We start from the raw sequence: 17,561 nt of genomic DNA, 5'->3' as shown, positions 1-17,561 counted from the left end.
GTGTCTTTTGTTTTCTGTGGTTTTCTCCCTTTGTTCTGTTTCTTCTTTCACAATATGACTAATGTGAGAATGTGTTTAACATAACTGTACCCTATAACCTATATCAGATTGCTTGATGTCTTGGGAAGAGGGGAGAGGAGGTAGTAATCTAGAGTCATTCTTAATAACTCATTCTTTTTATACCCTCCTATCCCCATATTTAATTTGTTGCCAGATCTTGCCATTTCAATTTTTTTAACATCTCTTCTACAAGTTGAATTGTTAATTTGTGAAATTACGAAATGGGGACATGTCCAGTTCTTTAGTGCTTGCTGAGAAAAATCATAATGGCAATGAGAAGTGAGACTGCAATCACACTTTAATAAGGCACAGATGGTATAGAGGCAAATGGCACAAAAAACACAGAAATAAGTGGCAGAAAGGATTATAGGGTCAAATGGTGTGACATTGGGGAAAGAGTAGTGGAGGAAGACAGGCAATTGGGGAAGAGGGAAAGAAGGGGAAGAGGCATAGAGAATAATTCATATAACCATACATTAGAATTTAGAGCATTTGGAAGCATGGGCCCAGATAAAGATGAAAGAAAGTTCAAGGGGGCAAGAGTTTGAGGTGCTAATTTTATAAAATCTTTTGGGGGGAAGACAGACTATTATTTTGAGCTACCTTGGGGTTAGTTCATTAACATATCCAAATCTTCTTAAATTTGTTGGTAAAACTTTAAAATTAGCATATCCACACAATCTCAAACTTATCAATAACATTTTTTGTTTTGCTGGTCTTACTACAGATATCTGAAACTTGTTTGAGATTTATATGTCAGAAAACAAAAAATCCTGACAGCGAAGCTTAGATGGTTCCTCTGATTCAGTACACATTGTGATTTTTGTTTATCTGATGTGTGATTTTTGGTTAATGTAGGATATAATTTATAAGTTTTGCTTTTTTGATCTTTGGGACAGTTTGAACATGATATCTCGATTCCCTTTTGCAATTTTACTTCCTGCTTTTGCTACTTTATACTGGCTACTTATAAATTTCCTATACTGACCAATGGGAGTGGAGTGAAGCTAATGGTCAGGGAGATTGGAATGAGATACAATATTAACATACATTCCTCCTTTTCTACTTTGATATTGTCACCATTCTGGAGCACTTTATCACTGTTTCAACAACTGCCCAAAGTCTCCCTGCCTTAAATCCTTACCATTCCAGTCTATCCTCTACTCAGATGGCAAATTAATCTCCTTAACATACAGATCTGACCATGTAATACCTCCTTTCTATTCAATAAAGTTTAGTGGCTCACTATTATCGCCTGGATAAACTCTAAAACCCTCTGTTTGGCAGGCAAAGCCCTTTACAATTGGACACCTTCCTTGCTTTCTGATCTTCTTATACTATACTACCTTTCAAATATTCTGTAATCTCACGACCCCAGTCTCTTTGCTTTTCCTTGAACATGACACTCCATCTCCAGACCCTGAGCATTTTCCTTGGCTGTTTCCCATTTCCAGAATGCTTTCCCTCCTTGTCTGTGCCTCCTGACTTCTCTGGCTTCCTTCATGTTTCATTGAAAATCTCATCTGTCAGAAGTATTTCTTGATTCCAAATAATTCTGGTGTTCTCCCTCTATTGATCACCCCCAAATTATCCTGAATACCCACCACACACATATACATATACCTTGTCTGTTCATAATTGCTTTCATGTCACTTTCCTCAATAGCTTGTGAACTCTTTGAGAATAGGGGCTAGTTTTGCCTTTCTTTCTTTTTTTTTTTAATAACTTTTTATTGACAGTAGTTTTGCCTTTCTTTGGGTAACCAGAATTTAGCATAGTCTGGCACATTGCAGATATTCAATAAATGTGCTACCATAATTTCAATCAACCAAGTAGGCAACTTTAGAATCATTTGGGCTTACTTCCCTTTATTCATCCTACATGTATATCCAATCAATATCAATCTTGTCATCTATACCTCTATGACAACTCTCACATATTCCTCTTTTAGTATATTACAGGGTGGTTATTCAATCTATTTGGGGGATAACATATTTGGGAAACATTCACTACTACAGAAAAGAAGAGGATTTGGGACCTAAATGATTGAGTTGTGTTTCTTGTGATCAATTTCACAAGATTGATGCTCAACAGAAACAGGAGATCTTTATATGATTATATGATGATCAGTTCTGATGATACAACTCTTTTCAACAATGAGATAAGTCAGACCAGTTGCAATGGTCTTATGATGAAAAGAGCCATCTACACCCAGAGAGAGGACTGTGGGAACTGAGTGGGGACCACAACATATCATTTTCACTCTTTTTGTTGTTGTTGCTTGCATTTCATTTTCTTTCTCATTTTTTCCCTTTTTGATCTGATCTTTTTTGTGCAGCAAGATAGTTGTATAAATATGTGTACATGTATTGGATTAAACATATATTTTAACATGTTTAACATAGATTACTTGCCATCTAGGAAAGGGGATGGGGGGAAGGAGGGGAAAATTTGGAACATAAGGTTTTGCAGGAGTTAATGTTGAAAAAGTATACATCAATATGTTTTGAAAATAAAAAGCTTTAATTAAAAAAAAAAAAGACTGAGGCTCAATTATCTACTTGATGTTGCCAGTTTAGAAAGAGTGGACTAAAACAAAGCTTCTATTTCTTCTGGCTGATAATACTATTGATAGTACTGATTACTGCATAGGCAGTTGTTACTATTAGCAATTGGTTATGTGGGCACATGCCCACCAAAACCAAAACTTCTTAGAAGTCATTAAAAATAATAGTCAAATAAAAGAGCTTGAGTATTCAGAGCGATAACATAAATATCCACCAGATGGCGCCATTGGAACAAACTATGGAGCACAATTTTACTATCCCTAAACTCTCACTGAATGTGTTGTTATTATTTTCCATTTGAATTAACTAATTCCATATCATGCTTTTATATGTCAGTCAATAATTTAGAAAATTTTATGTTTCCATTTATTGATTCAAAATATGTATCTTTTTAAATGCAACAATCGTGTTTAAAATAGAAGAAATAATTACTTTGCAAGTAGGATTATAAATTTAGAGGTTAAAGGCACTTTAGAAGTTAAATAGTATATCCTTTCGTCTTGGGAAAAGGAAAATGTGGCCGACAAAAGTCAATTGACTTGATCAAGGTCAAATATTTAGTATGTGATGGAGCTGCATTTCATTCCATTTTCTACTCAGTTGGCAAATTCATCTTTCTAAAGTGTATGTCTGACCATATCACCTCCCAGTGACATGATCGTTCCAGTGGCTTTTCAGTCATCTCCAATGAATGGTTCCCTATGGCCTTTAAGATCAAATCTGAAATCTCCTGTTTAGATCATAAAGCTCTCCACAACCTGGTCCCTCCCTATCTTTCCAGTCTTTCTATATCTTTTATCTTGTTCTCTTCCCCTCGATGTACTGTGTGATCAAATGACACTGAATTCTATGAAAAATTCCATCTCCCTACTCTAATCATTTCATTAGCTATTCTCCATGCTTGGAATTCTTTTCCTCCTAATTCCCACCTCCTGATGTTCCCGAGTCCCTTTAAGTCCCAGCTAATGCTCCACCTTCTTCAAAACACCTTCCCAAATGCCCCCTTAGCTTTTCTCCATTGACTGTCTTTAGTTTAGACTATATACATGTTGCTTGTTCAAAGTTTATTTTCTTATTGTCTCTCCATTAGAATGAACTCCTTAAGAAGAAGAAACTATCTTTTGGCTTTCTTTGAATTCCCAGGTTAGCACAGTTCCTGGCACATATTTGACATTTAATAATAAATACTCTTGACTTCTAGTTGACTGATTATTAGTGATTCCAAAGTGATCATATTTAAACAATATCATCCCATAATTGTGTATTTGTTTTTAAAAATCTTTAGGAATTGTAATATGCAAATAATCTACATCTATCTAGGTCTTCTGAAGTTTAATGCCATTTCCCTATCTATTCTCCCATATTGCCTCTCAAATAACACATTAGAGGTTTGCAAAACTGCATTTGTTATCTGGATTTGAATTCAGGACAACTAGTATTAGTAGCTTATAACCTGTGTGATCATAAACAATCTAGTTAAGCTTTTGTGGCCTCATTATAATGACTGGTTGGACTAGAAAATTTTTTGATCTTTGTATTTCATTTAATCCTCACAACACCCCTGTGAGTCAGATATTAATATAATCATTTTACAAATAGGGAAGCTGACGTTCAGAGAAGATAAGCAATTTGCCCAGGCTCCCATATCTAGTAAGTAGCAGATATGAGATTCAAACTTCATCTCTTATGATTCCAATTCTGGCATTCCCTCCTCTATACCAGGCTAATTCTACCATTCTCTCTCCCTCCCACCCCCACCTTTTGTCTAAGATATGCGATTTCTTTGGTGTAAGAAACTCTTCATCATGAAACTCTTTCCACCAATGGACATTGGAATTTGCTTTATAATTCTTATTCTCACAGATTTTTCTGAGGGGACTAAGTTATTAAACATCTTGCCTAGGACTATAAAACTAGAGTGTGTTAGAACATTGGTTTTTTGGACTCCAACGCTGATTTTCTGTGTATTCACTATGCCTGGAATTCACTCTTCACACAATTGTACAAATCAAATAATGAGTAAGTTGTATGAGTTCTATAAGCTTAAAGATTATTGGCTAGTCAAATAAAAAAAAGCAGAGAACCTTGGCCTTGGGCAAAGGCCAAGAGATTGAAATGAACTCAATATAAGATTGTCAGGTCTTTTTTTCTGGAATAAATTAAATATCTGAAAGAAAGGAAGTGACCAGTCATCCAACATCATGGCTGGATAGTTAAGTGAAAATCCCTGTATCAGAAGATAAAACACCTTACTTGGATTCTAATCCTAGCTATGACACCTGTGAACACTGTGATTCTTAACTTTTTGGCTTCAGTTTTGCTCATTTGTAAAATGGAAACGATATATTGCCTATTTCACAGGATTGTTAGGAGAAAAATGGTTCATAAATACATTAAGATAGAAAAATATGAACTATTATTTTCTATAAAATGTGTGGCAAAAAGAATGTCAAACGGAGTGGGATTATATGATCTATAAGGCCCCTTGCACTCTGTGTCTGAGCTTTAAAAAAATCCATCAATTGAAAAATGATGTTACTATTTTATGTTTAGATGAGTCATAAGCATTTATTGACTATTTCTAATAATTAATGAGGGATGATCACATTGTGTTTCTTGTTATGAATAAGTAAAAATTTCAGTTATCACACTCAGAACCATAGTTTACTTACATACAAATTTTCTATATATAATGTTTCTCCTTCTCCTTCTCCTCTTTCTCTTCCTCCTCCTTCTCTTTCTCCTCTTCTTCTTCCTCTTCCTCCTCCTTCCTCCTTCTCTTCTTCTTCTTCTTCCTTCTTCATCATCATCATCTTTTTCTTTTTCTCTCCTCCTCCTCCTAGTTCTCTCTCAAGCTGTATGAAAGTGAGAGTGATTTCTTTATTAAAAGTGAACTGAGATAAGCATATATACTTGAATAGAAACCCACTTGATTTAGCCACATTATGAAGGCTTTATGAAGATCAAATGAGATAATATTTGTAAAAGTACTTAGCACAGTGCCAGACAAATAATAATAAATTGACAAATTTAATAAATGCTTATTCTCTTTACTTTCCAGCTTTAGAATTAACAATACAATTCTGTTCCCAGAGGATAAATAATGAAATATACTCCCCTCTCTTCTCATTAGAGAGATAAATAGGCTGCAAGTGTAGATTAGGGTCAAATTCATAATATTGTTGTTTGATTTTAATTATTTTTATTCCTTTACATAATACTCACACACACAGAAGAGGGAGGGAGAAAGAATATTTGGAGAAACATTTGAGAAAATAAGTGTGGTATAAAAACAAAAGTCACCAATAGAACATAAATAAAAATAAATTTCTGTCCTGTGTCCTTTTCTTTTAATAACAGTCTCTTGGAGAGATTCTCAGTTCATATGGTTTACTTATCATCTCCATATTATTGATTTCCAGATTTCTATATGTAAAAAAAAATTCCATTCAAAATTCATTATCTTTTCTCCCATATCCTGCTGTCTTCCAAACTTCTTTTTTTCTGTTCATTCTTCTAGACACCCAAGTTTTTAAATTTGGTGTCACCCTCAAGTTCTCTTTCCGGGATCCCATATGTTCAACCAGTTGCTAAATATTGTAATTTTTAAAATCACCATTATACCTCTTGCATCTATTGCCCTCCTTCCTATTCAAATAGGTGCTATCCTATTTCAGGCACTCACCAGCACTGGGTTGTTTTATGACTAGTCTCCTAATTAATCTTGCTGACTCAAGTGTCCCCCTCTACTTAAATCAACTTAGATAAAAGACATAGACTTACAACCAAAAATACATTATCTTGCAAAGTTGAATATAATACTATAAGGGGAAAATGGACTTTTAATGAAATAGAGGATTTTGAAGGATTTTTATGACATGCCTAGAACTAAGAAATAACTTTGAAATGCAAATACAAGAGTTCAGAGAAGTCTGGAATGGTAAATTTATCTGAAGAATTGTAAGGAACTGATAATTTAGTGCTAGCATTCTAATATAGAAGAAGTATATATTCCTTCCAAACCTTAATGTCTTCAAAAGATACTCAAAGAGTTAAATAAAACAACAACAATAACAACAGAGTTCTTGGGGGGGGGGTAATAAGTTATTGGGTATGTTAAGAAGGAAAGGAGATGGGAAATAAAAATACCACTCTTTCTAAAAAGAGGAAGAAGGTATGACATATGTTATTTCTCCTACTTGAGATGTATGAGAAGAAGAGTATAAAAACATGGAGGAAGGAAATGGAAGGGGGGAACTGGGCATCACATGAACACAACATCTTATCAAAAATAGAGAAAGGAGAGTTGAATATATAACTCATAGAATTTAATATTGAAGTACATTAACTTCATCAGGGAATGAAGGAATGAGAAGGAATGAGAAGAGATTGTTAAAAAAGAAGGGAATAGCTGCAGGCAAGAAAAAAATCTTAAATGATGGAGGGGGCAGTTTACTAACAGTGGGAACTACTATCTAAGAGGGCATCAGATTGCTGGGTAGTTTGAACTAATGCAAACTGTATTGAGTACATGCAAAACAATTTGTAGGATAGCAGTGTTGTAAAGAAAAATCCATGTCTCCAGAGGACTTAGAATGAAACGTGTTCATTCTACCCATCTCCTGGTAGAGAGATGAAAAACATACATTTTTGGACATAATGTAGATTCATTTTGCTTGACTTTGCTTATTTATTATAAGGGTTTTCTCTCAGATTTTAATGAGGGAAGTTTTGAAAGGCATAGCAATATTTTTAAAAATACACCAAAGAGAATATAAGATATTTCAGAAGGAAGCACAGATAAGCAGGACAGTTTTGAAAGTAACATAGTAAAATGTACTATTGTTATTATTTTTTAAAAAATGGTATAAAATAGGGATTTGTGGGTTTCATATAGAATCTTTTTTTGGTATTCTGTTTTATCTATGGAAAGCTTTTTTGGTGTTTTATTGGTGTAAATTAAGACTTATTTTAAAAAAAGAAACAAAACAACAATGACAAAAATTAGTTTATTATTCTTAAATTTAATTTTTACTGCCTTTCCCAAAATCACTTTAAAAATCTTGCAAATTTAACTGTCACTGCTTAATAACTTTGAATCTAATGGAGACCTAGAAGGCAGATTCTTTATTTTGCATTTTTGACCAGAAAAATCTGCAGTTCCTAGTCTTTTTCTTTATGATTGGGTCTGAATGTGTTAATCAATGTTGCCCTGTCATAGCCTCTGACATGAAAAAAAATGCTGACGTGAATTTAAATCATAAAAATGTGCCCATAGTAATAATTCCATTTTTTGCATAATATTTAAATCAATTTATTGATTTCTAGTTGTCTGATACTCTTATTTCAGTTACAAAATAAACGATACATAGTTCAGTGAAGTTGAATCAATTTTAGTTCATTTGGGCTATAAGTCTGAAACCAATTAAAATCTGCTTGTTAGCTTGAGCTTAAGCTCCTAGGGGAAGGAATTCACCTTTTTGGTAGGGCTTCTTATATCTTTTAAAGTGCTGAGCAAATAAATAAAACAGCAGATGAGCAGAGAAACTTGTGTGGGCAAATCAATTTACTAACTTAATATGTTATCTAAATGAATTATTATTATTAATTATGGTGATATCACATGTAAAATAGGAATTCTCTGTGAGGAAGTTCCTTTCTCAGTGCTGGTTGTCATCTTCTCTGTAATTTAGAGAATGTGGGTTTCCTAGAGGCCCTGAGAGGTTAAATGATTTGTTTAGGGTGACTCACCCATTATGTATCAGAATTCTTGAACCCTAGATTTTCTTGGCTCAGAGACTAGCTCTTTATCCATCATAATACATAAACTAAATAACATCATTATCCTCTTAATATAATGATGTAATACAATTACAACAACTAATACATAATCAATGCATTAATTAACATATAATAACAAATAATAATGAATAATGGGACCTACCTACCTTGGTCTTCAGTATATTTAACATTCCCCAACTGATAGTGGTCCACATATATTAACAAATACTTTTCAAAAGAAGAATTCCAAACTATTAACAGTCATATGACAAAATACTATAAATCATGAATAAGAGAAATGTACATGAAACAACCATGAAATTTTGTTTTATATCCTGCAATCATCAAAGATCACAGAAAAAAGGGACTCATCAGTGTTGGAAGAGGTTGTGAAAAGGCAAGCAAACTAATCCATTCTTGGTGGATCTGTGAATCAGTAAAACCATTTTAGAAAGTATGCAAATAATTTGGAATTATATCAGTAAACTTACTAAAATCCTCATATATCTTCTGTTCCAAAAATTCCACTATTAGGCTTGTATAGTCCAGGGGTTTATTGGTGCCAGCTTGTACTGGCTTACAATATTCAATTGTTAAATTTTCAGTATGAGCATTTATACCTCAAAAATCAGCAGATGCTGTAGGAATTGATTTGTTGTTTTGTTGATTGTCTAAATTAAAGAAAATTATGAAGTTTAAAAATATTAATGTTAAACTTAAAAGTATTTCCTGAATACATTTCCTGCTTCCCTTTCCCATATCTGATTGTCAAATATTTACCAATACACTGTTACTTATACCCATCTCCATATCTGCACCTGAATATTTAGAGTGGCACTTTTTGTGATAACAAAAAATTAGAAACAAAGTACAGGCATATATTGGAAATGATGTGGGTTTGGTTCTAGCTCACTGCAAAAAAGCAAATATGATGAAGTGAGTCACACTTTTTTTTTCTTATTTTCTAGTGCATATAAAAGTTATATTTACACTATACTGAGTGTACAAGCGTATTATGTAGAAACATGTATGTACATTAATTTAAAAATACTTTATTCCTAAAAAAAAAAACAAAACATCATATGAGCCTTCAGCAAGTCAAAATCTTTTTTGCTTGTAGAAAGTCTTGCCTCAATATTGATGACTGTTGAATGATCGGGGTGCTGGTTGTTGAAGGCTGGAGTGGCTATGGTGATTTCTTGAAACAAGACAACAATGAAGTTTGCCCCATTGATTGAGTCTTCCTTTCACTTGAATACTTAGAGGCCATCACAGGGTTATCAATTGGTCTAATTTTAATATTATTGTGTCCCAGGTAAGAGGGAGGTCCAAGAAGAGACGGAGAGATAGGAAACAGCTGGTAGATGGAGCAATCAGAACCGAATATTTATTAAGTTTGTCATCTTAAATGGGTACAGTTTATGTTGCCACAAAACAATTACAGTGATCTGTTATTACCAAAATAATAAAGAAAAAGTTTAAAATATTGCAAGAATTACCAAAATGTGACACACATGCTGTTGGAACAACAGTGCCAATAGATTTGCTTAATATAGGATTTATTGTGCAAAGCATAATAAAACAAAGCATAATAAAACAAGATATATTTGTAGACATTCATTGATTGGGGAATGGCTAAACAGATTGTGTTATAGGAATATGATGGAATGTTACTGTATTGTAAGAACTAACAAATGCTATAAATAGAGAAACATGGAAAGATTCATACAATCTGATGTAGTCAAGTGAGCAAATCTAAGAAAACAATATAAACAATGACTGAAATAATATAAATGGAAAAAAATCATATGTACTCAGGAACAAAAGTGAATGTGGCAAAATTACAAAAAATCAAGCATAGCTCCAAAAAAGAGATATGAGAAGGCATCCCCTTTTCACCTCTTGGGAAAGGTGGGAGCTCACAAGGGTTGTGCATTAATTACTCTGTTGATCAATTATATTGATTTTTTCTTTTCTTTTTTCCTTTAAGGTACTACTTGTTAAAGCTGTCCCTGTGTCCGATGATACTTTTCATCTGGGTTCCCCTACACCATAGTTTAAAAACATAATTCTGAAAAGGGGTCCATAAACTTCACTAGACTGTCAAAATTATACATATTTTTAAAAGTCTTTGGAGACAATTACTGAGACAAAACCTGGGTCCAAATTCTTTTCGTGGATACTTGTCACCTATATGAGCCTTAATTTTCTTATTTATTAAATGGGGATATATATATAGTACTTACCTCATAATTAGCAATCTTTGTACTTGCCTAAGGCAAGTGGGCAGGTACCCCTTTCTTGATTTACTTGCACCATCATCCTATCCTCCATAACTTGCATTGACCTTATCATGTATAGACAGTTTATCATTAATTTGAGTGTTGTGGACTCACACAAATCAGATCTAATCTAAAGGTTTACCTAAAAAGGAACATTTCTCTTTTGGTTTATATGTTCTTATATAAAATTTATTCTGGGAAATCTCTAAATATATTTTTCCTAGTTTTATGCAAATAATAGAGAACATGGTCTCCAGCTCCTATATAAGTATAGAATGTAACAAATGTACATCAAATAAAGGATTAATTGATGTACTTGGGATATGAGGAAAGGTAGAGCTTGTAAGTAAACACCGGGAGCAAAGAGTATTCTGTCTCCATCACAATCACCACTGAGGTGGAAAGAGATATTAATAGAAGTGCAGTTGGTACTAAAAAGTGTCATCCAGAATGTACTTTGAAAAAGTAAGAGCTAATTCTCAGTGAGATACAGAAGATGGAGAAAGGCAAAAAAAAATTAAGAAAAAGGAAATTTGTTAATTATAAACAAGGCTCTACTTCTCTTATCATTACCCTCCTTTTAGGTGCACCTTTGATGTTATCACTGGACTCTTCACTTTTACTCATCCCACAAATTTAATCTGTTGCCTAGAGGTGTTCATTTGTTTGTTTGTTTTTTAACACTTCTTGCATATATTCTCCTTTCCCTCCACTTACTCACTTCCTGTCTTTTTTATTTTTTTTTATTTTTTTATTTAATAGCCTTTTATTTACAGGATATATACATGGGTAACTTTACAGCATTAACAATTGCCAAACCTCTTGTTCCAATTTTTCACCTCTTACCCCCCCCCCACCCCCTCCCCTAGATGGCAGGATGACCAGTAGATGTTAAATATATTAAAATATAACTTAGATACACAATAAGTATACATGACCAAAACATTATTTTGCTGTACAAAAAGAATCAATCACCTCCTGTCTTGATGCAGGTCCTCATACCTGCACTATTACAATAAGCTTCTGCTTGGTTTTACCAGCTCAAGTCTCTATGCAGTCCAATCCGTATTCTACTCAGTTGCCACAATGATCTGCTTCAAGGTCAGCCTGTATTTACCCACCTTTCCCACTCAATAAATTCTAGTGACTCCTCACTATGTCCAAGGTAAAATATAAAACTGTTTCCCTTTTAAAGTCCTTCAGAACCTGGCCCTTTTCTACCTTTCTGTTCTTGTTAATCTTTTCTCTCTTACAGGTACTGTATGCTTTACAACATCAATCTTCTTGCTGTTCTTTGAACAAGATACTCAACTTTATTCCTTTTCAGTGGCTGTCTTCCATTTCTAAAATGTTCTCATTTCTAACTTCCACCCAGTATTTTTCCAGGCTTCTTCAAAGACAACTCAAATCTCACCTTCATCAAAAGGCCTTTTCCAGTCTTTTTACCTTCACTGATCCTAGTTCTCTGAGATTAGTTTTTTTTTTTCCTGTATATATTCTGCATATACATTTTTTTGTATGCTGCCTCCCCATTTGAAATGTGAACACTTTGAGAGCATAGATTATATTTTCTGCCTTTATTATAGTTCACTCTGCTTAACACTTGTGTGAATCTTTTCATACTTTTCTGTATTTATCATATTAGTTATTTCTTATAGCATAGTAAAGTTCAATTACAGTCAAGGTCACCAATTTGTTTAGCTTTTCCCCAATTGATAAGATATCTTTGTTTTCAGTTTTTTCCTATTACAAAAGTATTATTATAATTTGTTATGTATGGAAATTTTATTTATGATCTTGGGGCATGAACCTCACTTTACATCATACTTTCCAAAATAGTTGTACTAATTCACAGCTCTACCAACAATGTACTAGTGTGTCTATCTTCCTTTAACTCCTCTAACTTTGATGAAGCTATTATCTTTTTTTTTTTTTTTTTTTTTTTTGCCATTTCTCTAGGATTTTCTAAGTAAATTATATCATCAATAAATAAGGGACCATTCTATCTTAACAGTTTTTCTTTGTTTCTTTTGGCTATGGCTAATTGCTTTTTTTCCCCCCCAGAACTATAAACAATAACAGTAGGGTAGCTTTGCTTTTACTTCTGTATTGGGAAAGTTTCTGCTTTATCCCCATTACCATGTGATGTTTGGTTTTGGTTGTAAATATTTTTTATAATATTAAAAAAATCCCCTCTATCCCTATATTTTAAAAAACTTTTATATTTTGTAAGACTTTTATCAATGCATTTTATACTTGTTCAAATTATATTGAGATAATATGGTTTTGGATATTTCTAATAGAATTGATTTTGCTCATTGTTTTTCTAACGTCAAACCATAGATTCATTATTGATATAAATCCAATTTAGTCATAATGAGTGAATTGTTAAATTATTTGTAATTTATTGGACAATATTTTAAAATTTGGAATCAATATTCATTAATGATATCCTTTCATGGGTTAAGTTTAAGGACTATATTTGTCTCAAAAAGAGAGTCTGATAGTCTTTTTGTAAATTGGTAAAAACCAGTTTGACCTCACTCCAGTCTCCCAGGATATGTGCATAATGCTAATAAATCCTGAGAATGGGTCTTTTATCTTATTCACTTCCCCCACTTTTTGTTTAATGACATAATTAGAATGAAGTTCTCTATAGTCCTATCCTTTATTCTTCATTTCTTGTTAGACATTTTAGAAAAGATCCTAATTTTCTTGGTTATTATAATATTATCTTTTGCTATACTTGACAGGCTAGAGCCAGTGAGTTCTTTATCTAAAACTACATAAATCTTAGCCCTAAGGGAACTCTTGAGATAGTTTGAAGCCACCCTAATATGTTGGCCTCAGCTGATAGCAATGGGAACTATACACAGAGGCTACTCTTCCTTGGAATCTGTATACTCCTCTCCTTGTAATGAAACTTTGTTAACTGCTATTTCACTGCAGCTTTCTTTTCTTTCAAGTTTTAAATTTTATTTCAAGTTTTAAAATTTACAAGAAAAAAGGCATTGCCATGTACACAGCAGGTGAGAGGATCAATATAAAGCAATGCATTTCCATTTCAAGAAAACTTATATAATACCACAATGTTTTTGAGATTTCCTTTTTTAAGTTATTAATTTGTGGAATAAAATAGATGGTTGCACATGAAAACTACAAATCTATTATTCGCAACTTGCTATTTCTTTCAAAATACAACAAAATTATGTAAACTTTTCCCTTTTTCTTCCTCCCCTCCCAAATGGCAACTGTTAGACACAAAGAGGTAATCTTATCTCTCTATCTTACATATTTTCAAATTTGTCCAGTTTTTCATTGCTTCCTTGTAGGTTTCCTTTTGTTCTCTGATGTGCACTTTTTAACTTTATTTTTCCCTTCTTTCCTCACTCTCCCAAAGGCTACAATTAAGCATGGGTATATACACACATATCTATAAACATACACAGATACACTCATATAAATGTATATGCAAGACTACATTATGCTTATTTCCACTTGTCAACTGTTTCTCTGAAGGTAGATAGCATCTTGTTTCATTTCCAAATCTTTCCATGTTTAGGTTTTGTCATTTTTTTTTAAAGTGAGAAACTAACAGTTTAATCACTTTCAGAGTGAGTAATACAGTTTACAAATTGCAAGTTCTCTGGGGCAGGAGACTTCCACCTGTTGCAGGAAAAGTAGGAATTTTATACACAAATCATAAATGGGAAGGAAAGGGAAGATCATTTTTAGGGCTTGAGTGGTTTTCCTATGACAAGCTGGGGGGTGCTGGACAACATGAGTGTTCTTCAGTCCTGTGAGAAGTCCTTAAGTGATTGTTTCAAATCCTGGGGTTAGTTCCAGAGTTTTGTGACAAAAACAGGTTCTGCAATCTTTGCAAGTCATTTCGCTTAACATACAGGAAAGCACTGTCAAGAACTGATCATTTCAAGCTGTATTGTAAGATTGACGCCCAAATGGGAGTCTGCGGAGAAAATGGTCACTGAAAAACCTGGATTATTAGTATATACATTAAACATCATAATTAGGAAAATCCTAATGATTTTCACAAGTGCATACGCTGGTTAGGTATGTAAATGCTTTCCTGAGGGTCTGCTAGATACCGAGAGAGATCTTCTTTCGGGCTGTGTGGGTATATGGGTGCCAGCGCCACTCCACATCTGCTGAGGCTTCGTGCTCCAGTGTGCCCAGACGGATCAGGTACAATTTCATCTCAAATCTCGGCCCTACCTCCGTCAGCTCCACCGTGCTCCGATCAGTTTTCCGGTACACATGATGCCGAAAAGAAATGTAGTCATCCTGGTTGACAAAGGTAATGACCCGGTGGCTATCATCCTTGGGTACCGGGAAGAGGGATCGGAGAATACTGGAGACCCGCTGTCCCAGGTGGGAGGAGAAGCCGCTGAAGATCAGGTGGGGAAAGGCCTCTGAGGCAGTGCCAAGGCCAGGGATGTCGTGCCGCATCACAACATTGCACAGCGTGAAATACGCGGTAGGCCCAAAGGGCAGGTGGCTCACGATGAGGCCCACCGGTGTTCCGCGGTGCTCGTGCACCAGCAGCAGATCCGTGACTCCGCGGGCTTCACACGCACGGACCAGAGCGCCCATCTCACACCGGCCGCGGTTCATTTTCTGAGCACCGGGAAGTATCAGCTTCAGCTCCTTGGCAAACATCTTGAGCCGAGAGCTGGGGTCCCGAGATGTAGTGATCATAATCCGGGGGTCTTCTACACCTGCCCATCTGTATTCATCATCCTGGGGGTTCAGGACATCCTCACTTCCGACATCATCAAACTCCAATGCCTGCTGGAGCGTCAGAGCTTCCCGACAGAGCTCAGGTGGGATGGGCTGATTGTCCTCCAGGGCCCTCTTCAGCCTTCGTTTCTTCTCCTCCAGAAGATGCTGCTTCTGTTCCTGGGCTTTGCGGTACAAATACTCCCGGCGCAGGCGAGCCTCCCGTCGAAACATCCTGGCAGGCGGCGACGCTTCCTACTAGGCCACGCTGGATGACTGAGGCCCAGGGCGCTTGGGAAACTGGCGGTTCTCCTCACAAGCTGGGAGCGTGGCCAGGAACGGGTGCTCCTGGATCATTGGCTCATTGGTCTGCGGGCCAATCCCCGCTCTTTTAGCGGATCGTTTGCTGGCGTGAGGCGGCTCAAGGAGGGAGCGCCTAAGGAAAACCAGTGATTCGGTTCTCCCTCACCTCTACAGGGTCCGCTTCCTATGCCCCAATTTCCATTCTGAGCCGTGCGGAGGACGGAGTCGCGGGAGAGGGGAGCGCCCGCCCGCCGGGGAGGAGAAATAGAGAAGGGGAAAGGGGGAGAGAGAAAGGGGCAAGGCGGGGAAACCCACCTTCTCCAGGTTTTTCTAAGTCTACCAGATGATCATTTCCAATATTATAGTAATGTTTCAATCTAATCACATTCTATCTGAGAGATTGTCGATGAAAGTTCCTCTCTCGTTTTCTGCATTCCTTCTGTCCTTGGCTGCATAGGTTTTATTTATCCAAGTAAATTTTAATTTAAAATAATCACAATTATCCATTTTACACTTAAGCAATACTTTTATCTTATAATATAGTTTAAGATGATACTGATGAAGATTTAGCTGCTGCCCCAGCCCCAGTAATCCAGTTAGTCTCTCTGATGGTCCTCATTAGAACAAAAGGGCATTCATTTTCCCCAATGTATACCTTAATCCAATCTTTTGAGACAGTTTGTGGCACTGACCTGGCTCCCTAGTATTTTGGGGTTTAGTCCCTGTCTATCATTCCTACTGAATCTGCTTCTTTTACATCTTTTCCCTTCCTCCATTTCTGACCTTTTGTACTTCTACATGAACTTTATTATGATACTTTAACTCAATAAATTATTTATTTGGTAATTGGGACATCATTACATAAGTAGGTTAGGGGAAATTGTTTTATACTCACACACACACACAAATATATATAGTTATGTTGGTTTTACCTACTCATGAACAATAAATATTACTTCAATTATTTTAGCTCTAACTTTATTTGTATAAAAAGTGTTATATGTTTATATTCATATAGTTCTTACATCTATTTTGGCAGGCATACTCTCAGGTATTTTTTACTGTCTAGTTATTTTTAAATGGTCTAAAACAATATTGAATAATATGGCTGTGACAGAATAATTTCACTATTTTCCTCTTCTGATTAAATCTATTTTAACTTTAACTTTGCCTGAAATCATGATTGTTATCCTTGTTTTTTTTAAATATAATAAATTCTATTTCTTATCTTTATTTTTTGTTTGTATATATCTCTTATTTTTATAGCATTTTATGAAAGCAGCGTATAGTCCTGAATTTTGAAATTTTTCTTTAGTTTTGTTGGGATTTCACTTTGATCATTTGCTATTTTATTAATTTGATTTTGTCCCCTTCATTTTAATCTTTTGAAAAAAATCATTTAAAAAAATTAGCTTTTTTGCTTAATTAACATATTTTAAACATTTTTCCAGTTTGTTTTTTTTCTCCAGTTTTTAATATTTTTTCTTTCAGATTTGTTTTATTTACATTCAGTTTCATTTTTCCATTTTTCATCATATATATAGAAATTTCTACCTGAGGACTGTTTTAGTTGTAACTCAGTTATTTTTGATGTTTTTCCACAGTTATAATTTTCTTTCATTTAATTGGTTTGTTTCTCTGATTTATGTGACTCACTCATCATCTAGGATTTCATTGTTGTCTATTTTTTCCTTCTTTTGGAGGGGGTGGGAGAGAGTAGGAATGGGTGGGGAGAGATGGGATGAGGGAGTGGGTGGGATGTGGGAGGGTATGTGAAGTAAAGTGGGGAGGCTTCTTAAACTGGTTACTTTTTTTTACTGAATTGTTATTT

The 17,561-nt window shown here is 34.8% G+C and overlaps 1 pseudogene; it reads right to left on the bottom strand.

Annotated features, from left to right (window-relative positions):
- Nucleotides 1-13,646: 13,646 nt before the first annotated feature.
- Nucleotides 13,647-15,925, bottom strand: LOC100930027 (annotated as a pseudogene).
- Between the last annotated feature and the right edge of the window lie 1,636 nt (nucleotides 15,926-17,561).

The sequence above is a fragment of the Sarcophilus harrisii genome, chromosome 6, assembly GCF_902635505.1.
Source record: "Sarcophilus harrisii chromosome 6, mSarHar1.11, whole genome shotgun sequence".
Lineage (NCBI taxonomy): Eukaryota > Metazoa > Chordata > Mammalia > Dasyuromorphia > Dasyuridae > Sarcophilus > Sarcophilus harrisii.
This window is presented reverse-complemented; position numbering and strand designations above follow the sequence as displayed.